Consider the following 26,169-nt stretch of genomic DNA (forward strand, 5'->3'; position numbering starts at 1 on the left):
TCCCAGGTCAAGGCACACCCTCTGTCTCTCCCCACATTGTGTCTTTGTGGTTTTCATGTGGGGGTTTTAGATACCCCCACTCCCACAACTCAAAAATTTAGACATACTTCCAATACATACAATCATCCCACTGTGGTAGATTGAATTAGGTACTGCAAGTTAGACCTGTGTTTAACCTTAATCCACTTTCCTGTGGCTGTCAACCCAGTGTTAACAGGATTTCCTCTGGTTTTCATTTTCAGGTCATGCACAGCCCATCTAAATGGTGGGTGGGTCCTGCTCCACATGGCTGTAGGCCTTAGGAAGAGAAGCAAGAAGTCACAGAAGCTAGGAAGGAAAGGATACCACCAACTGACCAGAGGCCGAGAAACAATCCAAGGAACTGCAAGGATTCCCAGAAGATGCACCAGAATGTTACAGGCTTTCAAAGGAAGCAAGCTTTCCCCACACTTTGACCTGGACTTCCAGTCTCAAATGAGACACCAACATATGCTGTTTAAGCAAAACCATGGTGTGGGATTTGTGAGATCAGCTCAAGCACACAAAGACGTTCACTTCCACGTATAAACACACAACCCCACCATTCAATGAGCTATATATACACATACCAAGTGCCCACAAGACATACTAATAACTCTCTACTGAAAGCTTCAATAACATACTACTGGGAAATATACATCCAAATCACTGTGACTCAGAGTACACAAGCATTACACATAAAATATACCACATGCCTCAATTTTACCCACAATTCCCTTATACAATACAAATATGAAAAAATACCACCCTGTATCACCAAATACACATACAGCTCTGGCATTTACTTAGTCCCTACACTTGCTAATGATCATCAACATATTTCCAGCATCTTCCAGAATAGGCACATGAAACCCAACAATCCTTCCATCTGAACATATACATCTGCCAGCTTCATACACTATTATACAGTTTCCCTTCAACACCAAAATATCTATGCACAACTCCTGAAAGTCACCCAAACATACATCACCACTCAACGTACCCTGAGTACATTTCAATGATCCCACACATCCAACCAATATACAGAAGATACAGAGTCCTACCAACTAATATACTGACATGTTCCCTAGCATTGCCCATATGCATATGCAGAGGCAATTCCAAACTTAAACACACAAAATTCCCAAAGAATCATGGGGAAAGCACACACAGCATATAATGTTTCCATAGCCTCAAACTGCAAATACATAACACCAATTCCTTGATATACATGCACTGCATCTCACAGGATCCAAGAACCCAAAGCCTCAGGTTCACTGAAAAAATAGTCAGGTCCTCCACTTCACCCCAAATATCCACACAGACACCACTGATTCACAGATTTCAAGGTATCTATCACATTCCAACCAACCTATGAAATGCAAATATGAGTGTCAAACTTTCAGTTCATGTGAACACACTTCCAAAAGACATGCACAATAGAGCTCACACTCCCTGAATTTCTACAGTCCATAAGAGGCCCACCAATACATGTATAGAATATCACATTTTCAGATACACAATCAACCTCTTCTCTGCATACCCACAATCAGGTACAAAACATCCTTCTATCCTCAAATACACTAACTGACCTGCTAACAACCCTATGAAACACACTTCCACCCAGAGGAACTCAGCTCCTGGATACAATCATAAAAGTAGTTAAAGCCCCAGTTATGAACATAGTGGTATGTAGCTAGGTTTAACACTGTGAACCAACTCTCTCTAAAATAGTTTTGTGTGTGTATATATATAAATATAGAGAATACATTTCAATCATTTAATAGCATATGGCATATGCAGCACAAATTTTACAAGTAGTTAGAAAACACACATTATCTTTTGTAAATTGCATTTAGTCAATTGACTCTCACATACTTTTGTCCATTTTTGCCCAAATCTTATATCTATTATATATAACCTGTGCTTGAAAATCCATCACAAATGACACCAGAAAAACCGTTTATTATTCCATGAAGCAAAGACTCTCACGTTCGTGATAAAATAATGGTTTCCTCAGGAACACTGGTTAATATTTCTACCTTAAAAATAATATAGTGAAATAGCCAAGATATGCTGGATTTGCACTTAATGTTTAGTGTTCCCTCTTTCCTCAATAGAAGGTATTTTATATACTGAAATATTTTCCCTCATTTTTTGTATTATCACAATGTAACAGATATAGACTTAGGTCACATTATTAACAATTCAAAGTTAATTTAACCATCTAGTTGAACAAATGCAGCCAGTCTGGTCTGCAGTGCTCCTCCCTCCCATGGTACAGATGCTCCCCCCACAGTGGAAGGGACAAGTGAGGGCAGAGCCACAGCCTTAGGGAACAGCTCCTGATTCACAGGAGCACACACAGTCCTGATCCCAGAGACACCATTAGAAAGTGGTGCACTAGAGTTGGCGTACTCTTCACCTTTATTTTTTATACAACTGACATAGAAAAGCAGGTGGAAGTGGTGGGACTAGCGTGATGGGACAACCCCTGCCCCCCAGACCCTGGGGTTCACAGTTATGGACTCACCCTCCTCCCTGTGCACATGCACTTCCCTTCTGGAACCAGTTCCCAACTGACATCAGGAGGACCAGAGAACACGTGACAGAGCCCTGCCCCACAGCCACGTGCCCAAGCACCAATCTGCCAGGTCCTGCAGGGACCAGGTCCTGGGAGGGGCATGGAGGGGAGGCAGGAGGTGGAGCCTCAAGGCTCTGTGAGGCATGTTCAGGCCATGCCTCTTCTCCAGGAACCCGAGCAGCCATCCCTGGTTCTGGGAGAAAGCATGTGGGAAAGGACCACTCACGATTTTTAGACTCACAGATGTGGAGGACAGTCCCATGCACTGACATAGGGTTCTCCGTGAAGTGTTTTAGAAGAGGTCTAGTCTAGGGCCGTGTCCTCAGATTGGAAGGATTGCTTATGCAAGCCTCAGCTGCATTTGTTTTCTTCTGGCTCATGGCCTTTCAAAGAATATGCCCTTTTTCCTATTCAGAGGCAGGGTTCCTTACAGAACAATCCTGGCAAAGTATTTGGGATCTGGAAACTCCTTCAAAGCTATGCTTCCTCTGAACTCCATTGCTGGTTGTATCCTAGGACTTTTCCCATATTAGAATATTTTTTAGTGAGTTTATTTAATATGTACAGTAAATGTGGACTCAGTAAGATTTTGTTTGAAGGTTATTTTTTTGATAGCTTTCATAGGACATTTGGTAATCTGAGTCCAGAAACTAGTTCATGGCTTTCTTGAGTCCTTAAACTTGAGGCAAAATTCTTAGCAGCTTTCTTAGCAATGAAGTAGAATAAAAATCCAGACTTTGTAATACTTTCTGTGACTGTTTCCTGATTCAGTAGAAATGTAAAAAGCACGGGTTTTGGTGGAGCACAGATACAAATTCAGTTGTCTTTACTATAGGTTCAGTGGTTTCTTTTTCTTTATGGGGTAACCATTAAAAATGTAATGGGTTACACTTTTTATGTAGCATTGCCAGATGAAATAGAGGACGCCTAGTTAAACTTAAATCTCATAAAAACAATGTGTATTAGCATATTTGGCATATACAATTTGAGACATGCTTATGCTAGAATATAATTCATTGTTTACTGAATTTCAAAATTTACTGGGGTTTATTATTTTATTTGCTAAAACTGGGAATATTATTCTTAGGGATATTTTAAAAGTTTTATTAATTGAAGAACTTCTCCTTGTAGCATATGCTAAGGAAAGAAGAGTTGAAAACAAGCTACCAGCCAAAAGACAGTAATTGCAGTAAAACTGACACTAGATAACAAATATATACTCTTGTATAAACTGTTTAAAATCAGAAATAAACATAAAATGTTTATAATGAATTTACATCGTGTTTGCTTTTAGTTGCATGATATTTTCCTGGAAAGATGCAAAAGGAGCAAAAACATTAGTGTCCACTGCTGATGTGGACTGGGATGCCAGGGGAAGTGGGTGGGTGGAAGACTTCTCACTACATTTTCCATTGTGCAAAATTTGACTTTCACACCATGCAATGTTTACCTGTTAAAAGCAATCAAAATCATTGAAATGTAAATTTTAAACATGTAACAACCAATTAATGAGAAAAAAGCATTGATTTTCCTGTAAGCGTACAAGCCTGGAGTTCTTTGATGTGGAGGGGCTTTCCAGCACAAACCAATGTTTATTTATAAATAATATAAGTATAGAACCTAGGAAGAAGTCTTTGTGCTATGAATTAGGAAGAATCAATAAATTGCTCTAACAAAGTCCCTAATAATTGTGCTGTCCCAGTATACTTTGAAGGGACCACCTGCAATTTCCCCTGTCAGAGTCCTGGATGAAGTTCCACTCTCCCCCACTTCAAGCCTACCTACCCTCTGCCCCTCCCCCCTGTAGAATGTCTGAGTGCTCCATTCTAGTCCTGTTGAGATTCAAACTTCTCCACCCTTTCTGTGGATTCCTGAGAATCTGTTGGCAGCGGTTCACTCTCAGGGCGTAGAATTGAATCTTTGCTAGAGGTTGTCAGATAGCGGTGGTTAGTGTCCAAGTGTACCGAGGTGACTTCAAAAGGTAAGCACTTAGGATAAGGTGGTGTGTTATCAGGGTCCCTGATATCCTTCAAATCCCTAGAAATTCACATTTGACCCATCTTCTTGGAACAAGATTTGAGATGAATCTCGAGGAAGGAGAAATCACTGGACTCCACCAAGAACCTCTCACCTGGAAATTGGTGTGGTAGGTTGGAAAGCCAAGACTTAGAGTTGAGGAAGGGGTCTCCTTAGATATGTGAGAGGGCTACAATAGGTATGAGAAAGTTTGGTTGCAGGAAGAGTTTCTCTCAAGAAAAAAAGCCACATAACAAGTGTATTAAATGGTAGCGGGTTTATGTTGTGTGGTAGTGTAGAGAGGCTTGTCTCCACCCTTTGTCATTACTTCAGGCACCTGGGAACTTATGATTTTACTGGAAGAATATGACCTGGAGTAAATGAGATCCTATGGGGTCAGTTAGAATCAATGGTCTAACGTAAAAAAACTTTTTGGTAGAGTTCATCGTGGCCAAGTCAGCAGTGAAATAACCTGTCTGTGAGGCAGCCTGGAAGTTACTCTAACGGTCCCAGCCCAGAGCCTCTAAGCTCCTACCAGCCCAGAGGCCTTGTGGTTTCACTCCTTGATTCAATGTTTCCAGGGCACTTGTGGTAAAACTTCAGCTAGTTTTAGAGATTGGGTTTACCTGGATTTTATGACTCTTTCTAAAACTGTGTAAACTCAGATGCTCAACCAATTCATCTTCTCTAATTCCTCTCGGTGAACCCTCAGCTCTTCATTTTAAAGTTGAGGTGAAGATGTTGCTCAGAGCCCATGAATACTTCATGGTCATGGAATGGATAGTGACTGCTATTTGTTTTCAGTAAAACACTCAATGAAGGGTGGTTTTTTCTTAAGAGGGGAAAGAGAAGAGATACAATTAGGTATATGTTACTCTATCACTAATAGTACTAGAAGTACTAGTAGTATTGGTAACAGTCTGAAGAGATGATGCAGAACATAATCTTAAGAATTTACCACCTTCATGACGCCTTTGCAATGCCTAGAACTTACCCAAAAGAACATCCCTTATCTGCTCATGAGCATGCTGAGGGGTATTTTTTCCAAAGAATTCCTTGACAACAGTTCTTTGGTCAAAAGGCTGACCAAATGCCTTCACCAAATATTGAGTCTGGCTGAATTTCTGGTAGCGATTTCCTCTGAGAGGGGCTGTCCTGATAGCACGTGCTTCTTTCCCCTTAGCACTCAGAGGTCTGGGAGGCTCACTGAATGGGAGCAAGTTCACTTATGGGAAAACCCTGATCTGGAGTTCTAGAACCTAAAATCACCTGAGGGACAGGTGCTATTCTGAATTTCCTCCACCTAGGTGCCTGCTCACTTTTTGAAATTCATAGCTCTGATTCTCTTGACGTATGCATGGCCATTCCAACAGAATGGCATGCCTGTTCCAGCACCATAATGGAGAAACATGTCTCTCAGTGAGAAGGTGATTTATTGCAAATGCACAAGCAAGAAACTGGGAGAATCTTCCCAAAACCAGTTCAAACTGAGAATGGGAACTTGAATTTGTGTAGGGAAAAAACCAGGGGGAGAGATGAAAAGAAAAGCAAGTCCAAAACAAGAAACACGTGATGACTTTAGACCTTCCAGGCGTCTTGTGAGGAGGGTACCTGCAAATTTCCAGTCCTGTGTCATCTCAAGCATGTTAAACTCATAACTGTTGTTCCAGTTTCAGTGATTTATCAGTGACAGTTTAGATTCAGATATTGATGCTTCTGATGCTATTCTCTGGTTTTGCCTTCAGTTGATATTTTAAACTGGGAAGGTCTGGTTGATGTCCTTTTGGGAGCTAAGAAAAAAGAGTAACTATTAAGATTGGATTAAGATAAAACTATCTTAGTTATGTCTGGGTAGATCTAGAGCTGTGTAGGTGAAGAAATTTTTAATAAGCACTTTTTCCAGCTCTCAATTTCCCAATGAGTAAAGGACAGCTCCTGAGAGCCTCAAGAGTGTTGCCTTTGTGGCCTCTAAATTCACCCATTTCCCTGTCTCTACAGGATCTCCAGTGCTGGGACCAGACAAGACCATGAACTCTTGAGTCTCCCTGTATCCTGGCACTGCCCTGCCAATCCCTTCACCCATTCCTGGGCCACCACACCCACCTCCCTTGGGGCAGCCCCATCTTTCCTTCCTGGCAGCTCTCTGATGCTACCCCCATCTTTCCTTCCTGGCAGCTCTCTGATGCTGCCTGCATTCCCCAGGCCATAGTTGGTGACAGGAAAGGGGGGCCTTGTCCCCACTGGGACTGGAGGTGAGAAGATCATTATTCAAATCAGAAAACTAGGGGGACCAGCAGAGCCCCCTCCTACTCAGCCCTTTATCCTTCCTCAGATGCCCCACATTTCAAGTAACCCAAGGATCCTCTGTGGGGGTGCTCAGCTTGCCCCTCCTGGGATCTTGAGGGCCTCTGCTCTGGAGCCCTTGATCCCAGCCTCAGCCATGGGGTGCACCCAGTCTGCTGAGGGAGGCTGGATCCCAGGCCTTCCTCCTCAGGCTCCACCACCAGCTGCCCAGTTGGCCCCCAGTATTCCTCCAGGGAATGCTTTCATCAGGCCACAGGGGGACTCCATGGACAGAGGTCCTCCCTCCACCCAGTCCAAGGATGACTCCTGTAAGCCCAAGAGTGTTTACCAGAACTTCTGGTGTTGGCAGTGCTTCAAGTCCCTGGCCCAGAGGCACATTCACCTAAGTGCTGATGCTGAAGCTCTTTCCTGCTTTCTCGAGTGACTTCCTCTTGGAGACACATTTGACTGTTTTGCACCATTCAGATACAGAGGACTAGGAGATGGATACCCCAGGTTAATGTCTCTAGAATTTCTTGACAGTAGGTCATGAGGACAGAAGATCTATTTCTGGCTTATGACTGATTTTCAGGTGTCTTATCTCAATTAATACCTCCCTAACTTGCATATATAAAGAACTCCTATATCTTGAAAATAAAAAGATAAACAACACATTTAAAAAATGGGAAAAAGATTTAAATAGACACTTTTCCAAAGAAGAAAAATAAATGGCTGAAAAGCACAAGAAAAAATGCTCCAAATGTCTAGCTATCAAGGAAATGCAAATCAAAACTATAATGAGATACCATCTTACTCCCATAAGACTGGCAGCTATGAAAAAACAGAAGACTACAAATGCTGGAGAGGATGTGGAGGAATGGGAACACTCATCCACTGCTGGTGGGAATGCAGAAGGATCCAACCATTCTGGTGGACAGTTTGGTGGTTTCTCAAGAAACTAACCATAGATTTGCCATATGACCCAGCAATTCCACCAAACTGGTAACTATGTGGGCAATAGAAGTGTTTCACAAGAGTTCCCAAGGACGGATATAAGACATGTAAAATTACACCAAAAATGTATAGGGGTTGATAGACTAAAATGTAAATAATAATGTAAAAAATAAGATAACTAAAAATTTAGAGAATTGTATAGAATAAAATATAAACCACAATGTAAACACAAATGTTCCCTTGTTTGAAAGCTATTGTCTCAATATCTATACATCAGTTTTAGTATATATAGTATGAATATGTAAAAAGATTATTGCTGTGGAAGGGAAAAGGTTTTATGTTGAATATGTGGGAGTACTGTATATGGTATATATGAATTACTGCAATCTAAAACTCTTGTGAAGATAAGCTTAATAATTAGAAAACAGAAAAGAAAAAGATAGGACATAGACACCGAGGAAAAGATGGAAGTAGCTGCCTTGTCAAGTTGCATACAAGGCAAAACTTATTGCAGTGATGGTAGGCAAAACATCAAAAACAAAGCTTTTGCATTTTTAAATTTTTTGATACCCCAATTTGTTTTTACCTTAATTTTTCCAAGTTAATATGTATTCTATATCTAACCTTTAAACTCATCACTATATTCCATTTTACTTATAAGGGAACCTGACATTATATTGAGCTTCACTTTTCAAAAAGTTTTGGATCACAGAGAGGTTCAACAATGGCAGCGGAGGAATACTGGTGTGGGATGTTATTGACAGGGGACACATGGTTGGCAGGGAATTCTAGCGGGTATATATCCAGGGTACACAAAAATGTCTGGATATTTTCATAGTGGATACAATTAAAAACTGAGGGAGTCCTGAGTTCCTAGCCAGGGGAGCTCTATCACAGTCCCTAAAGGAATAGCAACAATCCCCCAAGTGAATGGCAAAGACCAAAAAAGAAGGAAGGTCCAACAATTAGCCCTTGATACTAATGAATATGCTTGTATGTGCACCTGAAATAAGAACAAGGCCTAGAGCTGCAGGGTGCCTAAGGGTTACCTCCTGAGAGCCTCATGTTGTTCAAAGGTGGTCAGTCTTGAAGCCAAACTCAGCATGTAAATACATTGCCTTCACCTCAGCATGGGACATGACTCCCAGGGATGAGCCTCCCTGGTACTGAGGGATTACTATCAAGTACCAGCTGATGATGTAACTAGAAAATGACCCTGAATACAAGGGTCAACTTGGACCAGCAGAATATCTCAGCCTATATATAATACCAGGAGTTAAAAATGCTTTTTGACCTGAATAATGGGGAAATGGAAAGGACAAATGAGTTTATATGGCTGTGAGTCTCCAAAAAAGAGCTGGGAGGTTACCAGAGGGGTCGCCCTTATGCACACCTCAGCAGAGTCCCAGAGACTGATAAAGTAGATACAACCCCAGGTATTGGTTCTTCTGAGGGCTACAGAGACCCACAGGTTCTATGGTCATGGCAGATAGAGTTCAGTGCCATGTCAGTTGGCCCTACTTTGGAATTTGTGTGCCTGTGTGATGGAGCTGGACTGAGATGTGATCTTGGTTCACAAGCCTCTCCTGTTACCTTTACTGGACCTGTAGTTGGCACTGGGGTTTAGTTGTACTCAGGGGACCTGAATCTCTGGACTGCTCATGTGACACCCAGGACCTGAGCCTCAACAGACTTACAATTCCTGCACTCTGGTTTATTGGACTTACCCCACTCAGCTAACATGGAGGTGAAGAAGGTCAACCACCACACCAGGGAGCCAAGAGTGCCTACAACTACATGAAGGAGAATTACATCCATCATTCATGTGGAATTTAAGCCCTTTCCCAATATAGAGGGGGAGAGGACATAATCATTCCAGGGCCCACAGGATGGAGGAATAGAGTATGGATTAGAGTGGACTTACTGATATTCTACTCATGAACTATTGTGATTAATAATTGAAGAAAATGTGGCATTGGTGTGGAGAAAGTGGCCATGGTGGCTGCTGGGGGTAGGGAGTGTGAGGAAGAGATGTGATATGGGGTATTTTGGAGACTTGGGAGTTGTCCTGGGTGGTGCTGCTGGGACAGTTACTGGACATTGTATGTCCTCCTGTGGCCCACTGGGTGGACTGTGGGAGAGTGTACACTATGGTGTGGACCACTGACCATGAGGTACAGCGGGACAGTTACTGGACATTGTATGTCCTTCCATGGCCCACTGGGTGGACTGTGGGAGAGTGTATGCTATGGTGTGGACCACTGACCATGAGGTGCAGCGGTGCTCAGAGATATATTCACCAAGTGCAATGAATGTCTCATGATGATGGAGGAGGTTGTTGTTATGGGGTGAGGAGTGGGATGAGGGGTATGGGGGTATATGGGGACCTCATAGTTTTTGAATGTAACATTTAAAAAAAGACAGAAAAAATTAAGTAAATATAAAAAAATAAACTAAAGTCAATCGTATGCTTCATCAAAAAAAAAAATAGCAATTTTCCAAAGAGTACCCTCACATCCAATGACTCTTGTGTCTAATAATCCCTCTCCCCATATCAATAATCACTAGATTGACTTAAAATAATTAAAATATACAGCACTGTGTAATGTAGTTTTGCCTATTTTGGAACTTTAAATCTGAGTTGTTGCCAGAGCTGCATTTTGTTTATTTTGCTTTCACATTCAGCTGTACAATTATAGTACACTTTGTGTATCAAGTCTTCTGTTGATGGACATTTGTCTTGTTTCTGTTTCTGATCACTGCCAATAAGTCTGCAGTAAACATTGTGATCCATGTCACACACACAAAAAACTTATGAGATACAGCAAAGGCAGTCTTGAGAGGGAAATTTATAACCCTAAACACTTATATTAAAAGAGAAAAAAGAGCTAAATGCAAAGATTTAACTGAGCAACAAGAGAAACTAGAAAAAGAACAACAAACCAATCCTCAAAGCAAGCAGAAGAAATAACAATGATTGAAGTAGAAATAAATGAAATTGAAAAAAGAACTTTAGAGAAAATCAAAATCAAAAGCTGGTTCTTCGAGAAGATAGGTAAAATTTACAAATCCCTACTGAGATTAACAGAGAAAAAAAAGAGGCAAATAAATACAATCTGAAAAAAAGGGAAGAAGTATGACTGACCCCACAGAAATAAAAAGGATCCTAAGAGGATATTATGAGAAACAGTATTTCAACAAACTAGATAACCTAGATGAAATGGGCAAATTCCTAGAAATGCACAAACAACTTACACTGATACTATAAGAAATGGAAGAACTTAACAAACTGCTCACACTTAAAGACATTGAATCCATCATCAAAAACATCCCATCAAAAAAAGTATAGAACCAAAAGGCTTTACAGGTGAATTCTACCAAACATTTCAAAAAGAATTAACACCAATCCTGTTCAAATTCTTTCAAAAAATTGAAGAGGGAAAATTACCCAATACTTTTTATGAAACCAACATCACTGTAAAATCACAGCCAAAGAAAGACACCACAAGGAAAGAAAATTATAGACCAATTTCTCTATTAAACATAGATGCAAGAATTCTCAAGAAAGTATTTGTAAATTAAATGCAGGAGCATCTCAGTAGACTTGTACATTATGACCAAGTGGGATTTATTCCTGGTAGGCAAGGCTCATTTAACATAAGAAAATCAACCACATTACTGAACTGAAAGAAAAAAAAAACAAACACAAAAAAACACATCATCTCAATCAAAAAAATCAGAAAAAGCATCTGACGAAATCCAGCATCCATTCTTGATAAAAACATTTCAAAAGATATGAATAGGAGGAAAATTCCTCAATATGTTAAAAAGTATATATGAAAACCACACAACCAACATCTTAGTGGGGAAGGGTTGAAAGCTTTCCCTCTAAGATCAGGAACAAGACAAGGACACCCACTAGCAACCTTTTTATTTAACATTGTACTAGCTCTAGCTAGAGCAAGAAAAAGAAAACAGTAAAGGCATCCAAATAGGATAAAGAGGAAGGAAAACCCTATTTGTGGATAACATGATCTTATTTTTAGAAAATTCAGAAATGTCTACAAAACAAAGCTACTTGAGCTAATAAATGAGTTCAGCAAAGTGGCAGGATACAAGATCAATATGCAGAAATCCGTAATGTTTTTGTACATTAGTACTGCATAATCTGAAGAGGAAATCAGGGGGAAATTCCAGTAACAATAGCAACAAAATGACTAAAACACCTAGGAATCAATTTAACCAAAGAAGTACAGGACCTATAATCAGAAAACTACAAAACAACACTAAAAGAAATGTTACAAAGATTTAAACAAATGGAAAGATATTCCATGTTCATGGACTGGAAGACTATTGTGAAGATGTCATTCCTAACCCAACTGATTTAAAGATCCAACACAATACCAATCAAAATTCCAACAGCTTACTTCACATTAATAGAAAAGGCAATTACCAAATTCACTTGGCAGGGAAAGTACCCCTGAATAGCCAAAAGTATTCTAAAAAAGTATAGTATACTATACTATAGCATAATATAGGAGGAATTTCACTGTCTGATCTTCAAACATATTACAAAGCTACAGTGGTCAAAACAACATGGTACTGGCATAAAGAGAGACACATTGAACAGTGGAATAGAATTGAAAGTCTAGAAATAAACCCTTACCTCTATGGTCAACTAGTTTTTGACATATCTACCAAGTCTATGTTAACAGGAAAAAACAGTTTCTTCAACAAATTGTACAGGGAGAGCTGCATATCTATAACCAAAAGAATGAAAGGGGACCCCTGTCTCATTCCCTATACAAGAATCAACTCAAAATGGATCAAAGACCTAAATATAAAAGGCAGGACCATAAAACTACTAGAAGAAAATGTAGGGAAATATCTTAAAGACTTCATGGCACATGGTGATTTCTTGGATCTTACACCCGAAGTACACACAACAAAAGAAAAATCAGATAATTTAGAACCCCTCAAAATTAAATACTTTTGCTTCTCACAAGACTTTGTCAAAAGGGTGAAAAGGCAGCCAATTCAATGGGAGAAAATAACCAGAAATCACATATCCGATAAGGGTTTAATATCCATGATATATAAAGATATGTTACAACTCAACAATATAAAGACAAATGACCCAATTAAAAATGGGCCAAAGACATGAATAGACATTTGCCCAAAGAAGAAATACAAATGGCAAAAAACATATGAAAAAGTATTCAATGTCAGAGAACTAAATGTTGGAAAGAATGTGTATAGGAACACGTATTCACTGTTGTTGGCAATGCAGAATGTAGAGCCACTGTGGAGTTCAGCAGTTCCTAAAGAAGTTGAATATAGATTTCCCACATGAGCTTGCAATACCACTACGGGGTATATACACAGAAGAACTGAGAGCTGTGAGAGCAGTGACATGAAGAGACATCTGCACATCTATGTTCATAGTGGCATTATTCACAATTGCCAGAAGCTGGAAACAACCAAGGTGTCCATCAACTGATAAATGGATAATTGAACTGTGGTATATTCACATAATGGAACATTATGCATCTGTAAGAAGAAATGAAGTCATAACATTGATAACATTGATGAACCTGGAGGACAGTACGTTGAGTGAAGCAAGCCAGACAGAAAAGGACAAATACAGGAAAATTGCATTACAATGAACTAAAGTATTGTGTAATATAGTGTATGATTCCATTTATAAAAAATGTAAATAGAAATCAGTTTATAGATGAAAGAAAAAAGTATTTGTGCAAAATAAGCCAGAAAAGGGAGCTGTGGACAACAAAGAAAGTATAGAAAGATTGAGGGGTGGTGGATTTTTTTTTTATTATTATTATTATCACTGAGATAATGAAAATGCTCTGATGACTATAGTGTCTGGATATCTCCAGAACCCTCAGGAGCTCTGAAATTTGGGATAGTACCTACTTTGGCAGTCAGTAAGATCCTGCTGAGATGTGCAGAAACTCACTTTGAAGTTTCTTAGCTTTATAAACTCATTTGTCTTGACCTTTCCCCCCTTTTGGTCAAGGGCTTTTTCCAGTTGCATTGCTAGTTGGTGCTTGGTTATAATCCCTTGGTGCCAGACAGGCTTATCCCCAGGATTTGCATCCTACACTGGGGGAAAATAATGTATTTATACGCTGAGTTTGGCTTAGAGAGAGGCCACATTTGAGCAAAAAAGAAGCTCCCAGAAGGCAACTCTTAGCACCCTATAATACTAGGCTAGGTTTCAATTTCAAGAGTAAAGTTTCTGGGAAATGGACTTGGCCTAGTGGTTAGGGCATCCATCTACCACATGGGAAGTCCACGGTTTAAACCCTGGGCCTCCTTAACCCATGTGGAGCTGGCCCATGAGCAGTGCTGATGCACGCAAGGAGTGCTGTACCATGCAGGGCTGTCCCCTGCGTAGTAAGGAGAGCTGCCCAGCATGAAACAAAGTGCAGTCTGCCTAAGAATGGCACCACCTACACAGAGAGCTGACACAACAAGATAACACAACAAAAAGAGACATAGATTCCTGTGCTGCTGACAACAACAGAAGTGGACAAAGAAACAAGACGCAGTAAACAGACACAGAAAAGAGACGACTGGGGTGGGGGGAGGGGAGAGAAATAAATAAATAAATCTTTTTTAAAAAAGAAAAAGAGTAAAGGTTCTTATAGTCATCAATATCAAAGACCCATAAGTAGACCATCCTCCTTCACTAGTCATTGCCCCTGTATTTGGGGGATTCTTGCTGACCTATTAGAGAACGTGGTAGTGCTCCCCAGGATGGGAATTGGATATTCCTTCATTATTATGAGTCTCCACCCACCATGGCAATGCCCCATGAACATCTGAACACATTTATATGCCTTTTACGTATGCCCAGGTGAGCCTCCTCCTATTTATTCCCCATCGCTGACACCCCATACAAATGATCACCCCCTGCCACAGATAGAAAACCACAATTGCTGGACAGGATGTAGAGAGAGATGAAGTTAGTTATTCACTGTTGGTGGGAATGCAGAATGGTACAGCCCCTATGGAGGACCATTTGGCAGTTCCTAAAGAAGTTAAATATAAACTTGCTACATGACCCTGCAATATGACTACTACGTATATATCCAGAAAAACGAAGAGCACTAACACCAACAGACATTTGCACACCAAAGTTCACTACAGCAGTATTCATGATTCCAAAAGTTGGAAAAACCCAAGTGTCCATCAACTGATGAATGGGTAAGTAAATTGTGGTGTAGTCACATAATGGAATATTACATAGCTGTAAGAAGTGAAATCGTAAAGCATATGACAAGCATGAATCTAGAGGACATTATGTTGAGTGAAGCAAGCCAGACACAAAAGGACAAATACTGTATGATTGTGTGACTATGAACCAAATATATTGTGTAACATATTGTTTCATTCAAAAAAATTTATATGTATCCAGTACATTTATTTGGGAAATGGTATCTTTATCCAACAGTGTTTTCTTTTTCTTTTTAAATTATTGTTTACATATTCAATTATTAAATGTACAAAATAAAGTTTTAAAAAAAGTGAGGTTACACTGAAGAGTTGAAAATCAGAGGCTTTAAAATGTGATCCTTTACTCAAGAAAAATAAATACCAAAAAAAGAAATACAGAAACCAAGCTTTTTTTTAGCCTAATAAAACGGTGTGTGAAATATATGAATATGGATAAAGTTGCATATATGCCTGTTTTCTTTGAAGTTGAACAAATGTATGTTAACAAAAGATGGTAACATAATATCACTTATGCTAAGTGAAGAAGCCTGACACAAAGTACTACATATTGTGTGATTCCCATTTATATAAAAGGTAAATGTAAATAAATTTATAAAGTTGAAGTTCAATTAGTAGTTACATAGGGCTGGGGAGGACTGCTAAGGTGTGTGCGTTTTTTCTAGAGTACTGAAAATATTCTAAAATTTTTGATGGTGTGGAATGCATAATATTGTGATAATACTAAAAGCCACTGATTACACACTTCAGATATGGTATATGAATATATCTCAGTAAAACTTATAAGTAGATAATTGTGTAAGAACAGCAAAAAAAAATAGCAGCGGTTCAGCAGGGGAAACAAAGATCAAGGCGTGAGGCATTTCCTTATTAATTTATTTTTATTATTATTCAAATAATGAAAATGTTCTAATGATGGTTGAGGTAATGAATACACAACTATGCGATTATACCAAATACCACTGGTTGTGCACTTTTTTTGGTTGTACACTTTAAATGAATTGTTGTTTTATTAATGTATACCAATAAAGTTGATTTGTTAAAAACATATAAGCATGTAGCAATAAAATTAATTTGTTTAAAAAAAAAAAGAAAAACACTTCTAATCCTCATCCAAAGATTTCATTGTTAAGGTTTTGGTATAAAACCTCCCCAGATTTTTCCCACTAAGCAACATTGTATTCCTCCTCGTCACACTTAGGATCGGCTGAGTGACAGTGCGTTAGGAGAATGGCACAGTCATCTGTGCCCAGCAGCTCTGCCTGGCTTTCCCCCTTCCAGGGTGGCAATCGTGTGAAAACCACCTTCAGAAGCTCAGGGGGAAGCGCAGGGGTCAAAAGAAGGGGGTGGGGGTGAGGAGGTCCAGCACATCTGTCTTAACTAGAGCAGCTGCTCCCCAGCTCTGAACTGCTTCCCTGGAATGGGACCAACTCTTCTAAGAGGCTGAGAACAGTAAGCGCAGAGGCTTCCTCTGCAGCCGGCTCCTTTAAGGTCAGCTGGGTGACGGCCCTTGGCAGACACAGCAGGACTAGAATGGTGTCCCCAAGGCACCTGGGTCACCCCCTCTGCCAAGCAGAGGTGCCCTGGAGCTCCTGAAATGCTCAGCACAGCCCTGGGCTCCCTCAGCAGCCCCTAATAGGTGCCCTTTACCAGTATGTGCAGTGCACCCTAGCAGGCACCCAAATCCGGTGGCCCCTGTTGGCCAGCCAACCTCCTCCGGCCCCCGCAAGCTAGCATCTTAGCAAGACACACAAACCATTTCCACCCAGCATTACTCCAACAAATCAAAGTTTTAAGAAAAGCTTTAACCACTACCAAAAGGAAAAGCCTCCCTGGGGCCATGGGAAGCTCTGAGGAAGGCCCTGGCTCAGGCTGTCCCAGGGCGTCCAGTGCAGCACAGCCAGGAGGGGTGCGATGGGAGCCGGCTCCTAGACCACAGACCTCGCCTGCCGCGTGTACTCCCGGAAAGCAGAAAGGAGTAAAACGGGAGGATGAGAGAAAATGAAAGTCTCAAGTGGCTCACCAGGGCTTGGATCCAAAGAATGCAAAAGCCCACGATGAGGATGAGGAAGAGAGCCACCCGCAGACCTGTGGGTTGGATACACACTTTTAGTTGTAAACTGTTGAGGTCCCTGCAAAACTCCCCGGCTGGGCAGAAACCTGCCCCCAGGCCCCTCCCAGGAGAGGGCCCCATTCCTTGTGCTCCCTGAGGGCACACACCGGGTGTCAGCCCAGCTCCCCGCCCCCTTCCCAGGGCCCCTCCCCAGGGAGCAGATCAGTTCCCCTGTAAAAGCCAGCTGTGGGCAGGCACCAGCTGGCCCTATCCAGGGGAGGAGAAGAAAGAGAAGCAGCCTGGGCCTGAAGGCAAATGTGAAGTGGAGGGCCTGGGAAGGGAGAGCTGAAAGGGGAGGCCCCCAGGAACCTGGGAGGGTAGGCAGGGAGGACAGGGGGCAGGGCTGCAGGTTGGACAACGGGGAAACAGGGGGCCTGTGGGGAGGGAGGGGGGCTGTGGGCAGAGGAGGGGCCATGGGGGGAAGAGGGATGGGGAGGAAAGGGATAGAGTGGGGAAGGAGGCACTGAGGAGGGGAAGGGAATGAGGGGAAGGGGCCATGGGGGAGGGACCATGGAGGGAAGGAGGGACTGTGGGGGGAGGGACCCTGGGGCGAAGGATGGGGGAGGAGGGACAATGGGAGGGTAAATTGTGAAGAGGAGGAGGAAACGCGTTGGGGGTGTAGTGGGGGGTAGGGAGGGACCAAGACTGGGGACAGGTCCGTTTGGGGGGAGGAGGGACCGTGGGCAGAGGGCCCCTGCGGGGAGGAATAGTGGGGGGGAGGGACCATGGGGGTAGGGAAGGTGGGTGAGGAGGGACCATGGGGAGTGAGGGCCGCCCTCCCTTATTCTGACTCGGGCACCCCCACAGTCCCGCCGCGCTGGGCCTGGACCCCCGAAAGGCCCCCGCCCGCCCCGCGCCGCCCGCGGAAGCAGCCCCCCCCGCCCCGCCCTGCCTGCCCCCCCGCCCCGAAGGACCCCGCCCCCGCAGGCGAGGCAACAGGACCTCCATGGGCGCGGGACGGGCGCCCCTCACGCGGCAAGGGGGGCTCGCTCACCCTCGTCTGCGCCTACGGCCCCGCCTGCGCCCGCCCGACGCCACGTGGGGCCCAGACTTACCGCTGCGCGGGCGGGACACGGGGTTCCCAAGGGCGGGCGAGCGCTCCCCGCAGCGCCCCGTGCGCCCCGACACCGCGTCCCTCCTGCCCTCGGGCTCGCAGGGGTGCCGCGGGAGCGCGCAGCAGGTCCGCGGGAGCGCGCAGCAGGTCCGCGGGGCGCGCGCCCAACCGCCGCCAGCTCTTAAAGGGGCCGCCGCGCGGGGGCAGGGCGGGACTTGACGGCCTGAGAGCCCCAGGGCCAATCAGGTCTGGACCCGTTCCCTGACTCCGCCCCCGAGGGGGCGTGGCCCTCCCTGTAACGGACAGCGCCCAGCAGCCAATCATCGCGCGGTCCGGCTGGCGCTAAGGAGGGCGATCTCCCCCTACGCCGTGAGGGCGGCTCCTGACAGGTGGGCAGGGGTTCCCCGCAAGTGGGGGTGTCCCCACCCACAGTGCACCCGAGGCGGCCTGGGCCCGGGCGTGGGTCACCGAGGCCGGCTGCTTGGAGCTGCTGGAAGCGCGGTGTGAGGGGCCTCTGGCCCGGTGCAGCCGAGCCCGGCCCCGAGCGAGGCTGTCGTCCCTGCTCCTTTCTCCCGGAGCTGGGGGCTGGCTCCTCTGAGGAGCTTGAGGAGCGCTGGCCCCTGGCCTGCGTTCTGGGGAGAATTTATTTCCCACGTTTATTTTATTCGTACATGTTAATAAATCATACAATACATCCAAAGAATACAAGCAACGGTATTTGGTATATCGGAGTTGTGCGGGCATCACTTCATCATTAGGAGTGCGTTATCATTATTTCAATAATAAGAATAAGCAAAAAACAGCCTTCTTCATCCCTCACTCTCTCTGTTCCCCTGCCTTACAGAGCTGCTATTTCTGTCCATTCTAGCATAATTATTTATTTATTTAGTCGTTTTATTCAGACATACTCACATACCATAACATCTACCTTAAGTGTATAGTCAGTGGCTTTTAGTATAATCCCAATGTTGTGCATTCATCATCACAAAAACTTTTAGAACTATTTCATTACTCCACACCCCTTAGCATGCCTTCCCTAGCCGTCCATAACCACTAATCAAAGGTCATCTTTATAAATTTATTTATATTTACATTTTATATCAATGGAATCATAAAATATCTTTTTACCTTTATTTTGTACATTTAATAATTGAAAATATGAACAATAAATAATTAAAAGAAAATACAGTTGAATAAAAGCATACATTTCTCAAATGTACTGAATACATATAAATTTTTTTTTGAGTCATATAATATGTTACGCAATGTATTTGGTTCATAGTAATGCGATCACACAGTATTTGTCCTTTTGTGTCTGGCATGCTACACTCAACATGTGCTCCAGGTTCCTCCATGTTGTCAAATATTTTATAACTTCATTTCTCCTTGCAGCTGCATAATATTCCATCGTGTGTATATACCACAGTTTCTTTATCCATTCATAGGCAGATAGATACTGGGTTTGTTTCCAACTTTTGGCAAGTTTGGATAATGCCTCTATGAATATAGGTGTGCAGATGTCTGTTCACATCACTGCCCGCAGTCCTTCTTGGTACTTTCTTTAAGCATGCACATACCCGCTGTATTAGTCAGCCAAAGAGGTGAATATCTGGGGCTTCTCCTGGCTTCCAGAGGAAATCTCGTTCTGAATGGGAGTTTCTAGCCAGGGTCTTCCAGCAGGCATTTTGGGGGCACCGAAGGACACGTGTTTAATGGTGGCAGCTTTCTGCCAGGTTCCAGATCTGCTATCAATTCCCTGTTTTACTAGACTGCCTCAGATTGCCACATGTGCAGCCTTAAAGCCAAGGAGCCATAAGCCATACTGAAGCCCTGACTCAGAGGGAACCAACTGTGTTTCAGAAGCAGTGCTGCTTAGCATAGATTTTGGATAAAGAGTGTTACATGGTAAAATGACTATGTGAACAGAGAAGAAAGGAGAATAAGTTTTGACCTACTTCCCCATATTCATTGTCACATGACAAAACACAGCCGTGTTCAGTATATCGTAGCAGTGTTTTCAGACTCAGTTCAGGTCATGGTTGACATTATTCAATTATTCTATGTTAGTGAGATGTCCCTAATTCCACAGAAATCTGAAACTTTTTTTTATGCACAGGGACTATTTTTTAATATATATTTTTTTAATTTTTAAAGAAGCTTTAGATTACATAAATGTTACATAAAAATATAAGGAATTCCAGTATGCCCCACTCTGTTCACCTCCCATATTTTCCCACATTAACATCATCCTTCACTAGTGTGGTACATTTGTTAAAGTTGATGAACCCATACTGAAGAATTGCTGTTAACCATGCGCTAAAGTTTACAATATAGTTACACTTTGTCCTGCATAATTTTGTAGGTTATGACAAAATATACAATGGCCTGTATTCATCACTGCAATACCATGTAGGACAATACCAATGTCCCAAAAATGCCCCCAAATTCCACCTATTCTTCCCTCTCCCATATTCAGAACCTTTGGTGGCCACTGCCTTTACATCAATGAAAAGAGCTCTTCAATTGCTAGAATAATAAGTCTTAGTAGAATAATAATTAGTCTATTTAGTCCATTGTTCGTTCAATACCATTCAAAATTCCAACAGCCCACTTTATAGAACTAGAAAAGGCAATTGCCTAATTCAATTGGAAGGGAAAGTATATGTGAGAAACCAAAAGCATTCTAAAAAAGAAGAGAGACAGGGAGGAATGACTCTGCCTGACCTTGAAACATTACAAAGCTACAGTTGTCAAACAGCATGATACTGGCATAAAGATAGACACATCAATCAGTGGAATAGAATTGAAAGTCCAGAAATAAACCATCATCTCTATGGCCAAATGGTTTTTGACAAACATACCAAATCCATGTTAATGAAACAAAACAGTCTCAACAACTAATGGTGCTGGGAGAACTGGAAATCTATAACCAAAAGAATGAAAGAGGACCCCTATCTCACTCCCTATACAAGAATCAATTCAAAATGAATTAAAAAGACCTAAATATAAAAGACAGGACAATAAAACTACTAGAAGAAAATGTAAGGAAACATCTTCAAGACCTAGTGATCAGTGGTAGTTTCTTGGACCTTACATCCAAAGCACACACAACAAAAGAAATCATAGACAAATAGGACCTCCTCAACATTAAACACTTTTGTACCTCAAAGAACTTTGTCAAAAGGGTGAAAAGGCAGCTGACTTAATGGGAGAAAATATTTGGAAATCATATGTCTGATAAGCGTTTAATCTCCAGGATATATAAAGAGATGTTACAACTCAACAGTTAAAAGACAAATGACCCAATTAAAAAATGGGCAAAAGATTTGAATTGACATGTGTCCAAAGAAGAAATACAAATGGCAAAAAAAAAAACACATGAAAAAATGCTCAACATCACTAATAATTAGGAAAATGCAACTCAAAACTACAATAAGATATCATTTCACACCTATCAGAAAGGCAAGTATTAAAAAGACAGAGAAACTAAAGTCATGGAGAGGATGTGCAGAGATAGAAACACTTATTCATCAGTGGTAATACAGAGTGGTACAGTCACTGTGGAGGACTGCTTGGCAGTTCCTAAAGAAGTTGAATGCAGGGAAGCAGACTTGGCCCAATGGATAAGGTGTCCACCTACCACATGGGAGGTCAGCAGTTCAAACCCTAGGCCTCCTTGACCCATGTGGAGCTGGCCCACGTGTAGTGCTGATGTGTGCAAGGAGTGCTCTGCCACACAGGGGTGCCTCCCCATGTAGGGGAGCCTCATGCACAAGGAGTGCACCCCATGTGCAAGGAGTGTGCCCTGTAAGGAGAGCTGCCCAGTGTAAAAGAAAGTCTAGCCTGCTCAGAAATGGCACCGCACACACATGGAGAACTGATGCAGCAAGATGATGCAACAAAAAGGGACACAGATTCCCGTGCCACTGACAACAGAAGCGGACAAAGAAGAACATGCCGCAAATAGACACAGAGAACAGACAACTGGTGGGGGGGGGGGGAGGGAGAGAGAAACAAATTAGAAAAAAAAAGAAAACATCAAATGGACTATTATTCCATCATAAAAAGAAAAAGAAGTCCTGATTCATGTGACAGCAGAGAGAACCTTGAAGACAGCATGTTGAGAGAATTAAGCCAGAAACAGGTGGACAAATCTTATATGATCTCACGAATATGAAATAATTAGAATAAGGGAACAGAGAATGGGGAATCCTTTATTTTATTCATGATGGTTCTATAAACCCACAACTTGTGAAAAATTCAGGATCTATCAATTACTGAATTCCTAAATAACTTCCACAGTTTTAGGTATCTGTAACAAAGGCACAGCACTTTCTGGTATCAAATATGCCAAGGCTGATACTATAAATACTTCAAAGCTGGTTGTTTTAAGGATTGGAAACTTATTGCCTCAGGTTTGGAAGCTAGAATTCCAAAATAAAGATCTCAACAGAACACACCTTCTCCCTGACATTGCAATATTCTGCTGCTGCTTGCTGCGGTAAGTGGGGTTCCTTATCTGTAATCTCTGCCTCTATCACATGGTTCCACCTTTTCTCTTTTGTGACTTCTGGCTTCCCTGATTTGGGGCTTCTACTGATTTTCTGTGTCTGAGTTTCCTTTGCTTGTAAGGACTCCAGTCTTGTGGCTTAAGGGCCAGCCTGATTCCATTTTGCCACATCTAAAGAGGAATCTTCAAATGAATTGTGATGAATACCTACCTTAACATTTAAAAAAAAAGTGCCCCTATGTTCCATCTCACAGGTAGGCCATCAACAGCTTATGTGAGTGCACAAATGAACAATCCTTTGGAATAATGTAATGCACCAACACCTTTTAAATAAAGGTCTCAGAATTTGTAGGAATTTGTAGCTTGCAAAATCATAGACTGTTTTATCTCTTTCCTGGGTGAAAGATTGTTCTGCTGGTGACTGGAGAGTAGTTTTGAAGGACTCTAAGGAAAGACAAAAGGGCAGGTGTAAATTTTTAACTGACCCTTTACAATAAGTTGGAATGCTCTCAACTATGTATTGGTTTGGTAGTTAGGTGTTGTTGTTAGCAAAAAGAATGGGGATGAGGGGACCAGGTGGACCACACATCCTTCAGTAAACTTGCTTTGTTTAGCCAGTGGCCTTTTAAAGTAAATTGAACCTGGCACTGGCAAAGTTGAAACAAACTATAATGCAAAATATTGTTCAAACAAATGTTATCATCTTATTGCTGGGATAGTGTCACCTAAGGTCAGGGATGGAAGCCAGTGGTTTTATTCTTGCCTTTTGGTAAGGTACTGTTTTGTTGTAGAGCTTGTCTTTCATCTGGGAGAACTTCTAGGCCCAGCTCCTTAGATAGAGCCTGACTCTGCCAGTTGTCTAATCTCTAGAACTTTAAAAGTGAGCTGTTATGCATGGGTGAGAGAAGAGAAGGGACCTGTATGAGGGTATGGCAGCATGCAACAGTTTTCCATGTACTTGTCCTTTCAGCCTTGATAAAAATCAGGGGCTTTAGGGGACACCCCACCCGCACCCACACCCCCAGGAAAACAGCAAGAAATTGGATTCTAAATTTAAACTGGAAAAGAAAACAAGAAGTTGCTATAAAATAGTTCTATGGTGTTATATATTTCAAAATCCCAACAAGAAATATGAATATTTCTCATTCTAATCCTGTGATTTTTTGAGAAAACTCTTAATATTTAAAATTTGAATTTTTAAAAAGATTTTTTTGCACATATGACTTGTGACCTATTACAACCAGTTGATCCTTGTTCAAAATGTGTTCCATAGACCAGAAGCTTCACCAAGTTCTGAGAGATTGTAGAAACACCTCACCCCAGACTTTTGAATCATAATAAGAAGGTTCCCCAGGTGATTTGCTGTGACCTGTGTGGGTGAACTGAGAATCTGAGAGGAGGTGACAGGAGCTGAAGAAAGATACATAGAGACAAAGACAAGATTAGAGGGGACCAGGTGCACCAGAGTTAGCTGATGGCAAAGCCAAGGCCCCAAGCTGGTACCACAAGCTTTATTTAAAGCAGTTAAGGGAAGCAGACTTGGCCCAGTGGTTAGGGCATCTGTCTACCACATGGGAGGTCCGCGGTTCAAACCCTGGGCCTCCTTGACCCATATGGAGCTGGCCCACGTGCAGTGGTGATGCACGCAAGGAGTGCTGTGGCACACAGGGTTGTCCCCACCTAGGGGAGCCCCACATACAAGGAGTGCACCCTGTAAGGAGAGCTGCCCAGTGTGAAAGAAAGTTCAGCCTGCCCAGGAATTGTGCTGCACACACAGAGAGCTGACACAATAAGATGACACAACAAAAAGAAACACAGATTCCTGTGCTGCTGACAACAACAGAAGCAGACAAAGAAGAACATGAGGCAAATAGACACAGAGAACAGACAACAGGGGCGGGGGAGGAAGGGGAGAGAAAAAATAAAATAAATCCTTAAAAATTAATAAAGCAGTTAACTAGGTCATTGTTCTCAGAGCAGGGGCTATCAGGCATGAAGTTCTTTGAGGAGGGTGTTCTTAGAGTTCCTTCTTGTCAGAACATCAGTTCCTTTCTGCTTACTTGCAGGTAGAGACATGTTTGACCACACCCCCACCTCTCTGCACACATTGATCCTCCCTCACTCGTGGCTTGAGCCCCGCACATTACTTCAGGGACCCCTACATGATTCACATGCATATTAAAGTTTGAGAAGTACAGTCCTCTATGTTTTTCTGCTAAGAATCTCACATGGGTGCTATCCATCAGCCCTCAGAAGCATTTAATAATCCACCTCAAGGCTGAGATTTTTGTATAAAAGGGGCCTGAACCTGTTAGAGGTTTCTCCCTTACAAGGTGTTTAATAATGAACTGATCACACTGTTTACAAGGGCTAACAGTGACTTGAATTCCTGTGACCTAGAACAGCCCCCATCCAGAGCCTACATGTTCAGATACAGTTCATTTACCCACCAGCATAGACAAAGGAGCCACATGACACCACCAACCCCTCCCACACTCCTAGAATTCACTACCACTAGCAGACCAACCCCTCGCAACCAACTTATCTAATTAAAAATTTAAATTAACAAAAAGCCAAAAAATGCATATTTGCAATCACATTTCACCTAGTTATTTCATGTATTTTCTTGCATTTTATGTTTTTGTTTCATATTTAGCTCAATGATCCTTTGAGTTAAATTTTGTGCAGAATTTAAGTATATATTGCATTAATCTGTTATCATTAAATTGAGTAATCTGTGGTTCTTTCTCCATTATTTTGGTCACTCAAGAGTTCATAACACATATACATTTTATTATTACTATCAGTTTTCACTCTAAAACTGCTATACTTTTCATCTACCTCTATTTCAAATTGTGCTCTTTCTCACTTCTCTGTTTGGTGCAAATGACCTTTCAGTGTACTTGCCCTGATTACATTAAATTTGTCTCCCTTAGTCAATATCTCATTAACAGGAATTGTATAGGCAGTTCTCTGAAATCAGAGAATATTGACCAAATTGTCTGCTTCCAAATGCTGTAAATAAAAACAGACATTTTCAGGTCAGAGTTAACTCATTCTGCTTGCAATGACATATATTTCTCTTGATGTAATGTTCTGACCAGTTCTTTTCTTTATTTGGAAACCTGCTTGTACTTGGCCTATAACTGTAGTCTGACCTCTTCCAGGCTCTTGGCCCAGACTTTTTGATAATGAAGGAGTGGCAGCAATCTGCAGGTCAGAACCACATGAGCTTAGTATCCTGATATTCCTTTATTCTCAATTCCTTTGTTCCTCACTTCCTGGGTTTTGTTCTGTCTTTCTCATTCTCCCAGTGGCTGCAGTCTTAATCTAGTGTTTCCCAACACTGTTCATATCATGGCACAGATTGGAGTCCTCTG

The sequence above is a fragment of the Dasypus novemcinctus genome, chromosome 11 (genome assembly GCF_030445035.2).
Source record: "Dasypus novemcinctus isolate mDasNov1 chromosome 11, mDasNov1.1.hap2, whole genome shotgun sequence".
Lineage (NCBI taxonomy): Eukaryota > Metazoa > Chordata > Mammalia > Cingulata > Dasypodidae > Dasypus > Dasypus novemcinctus.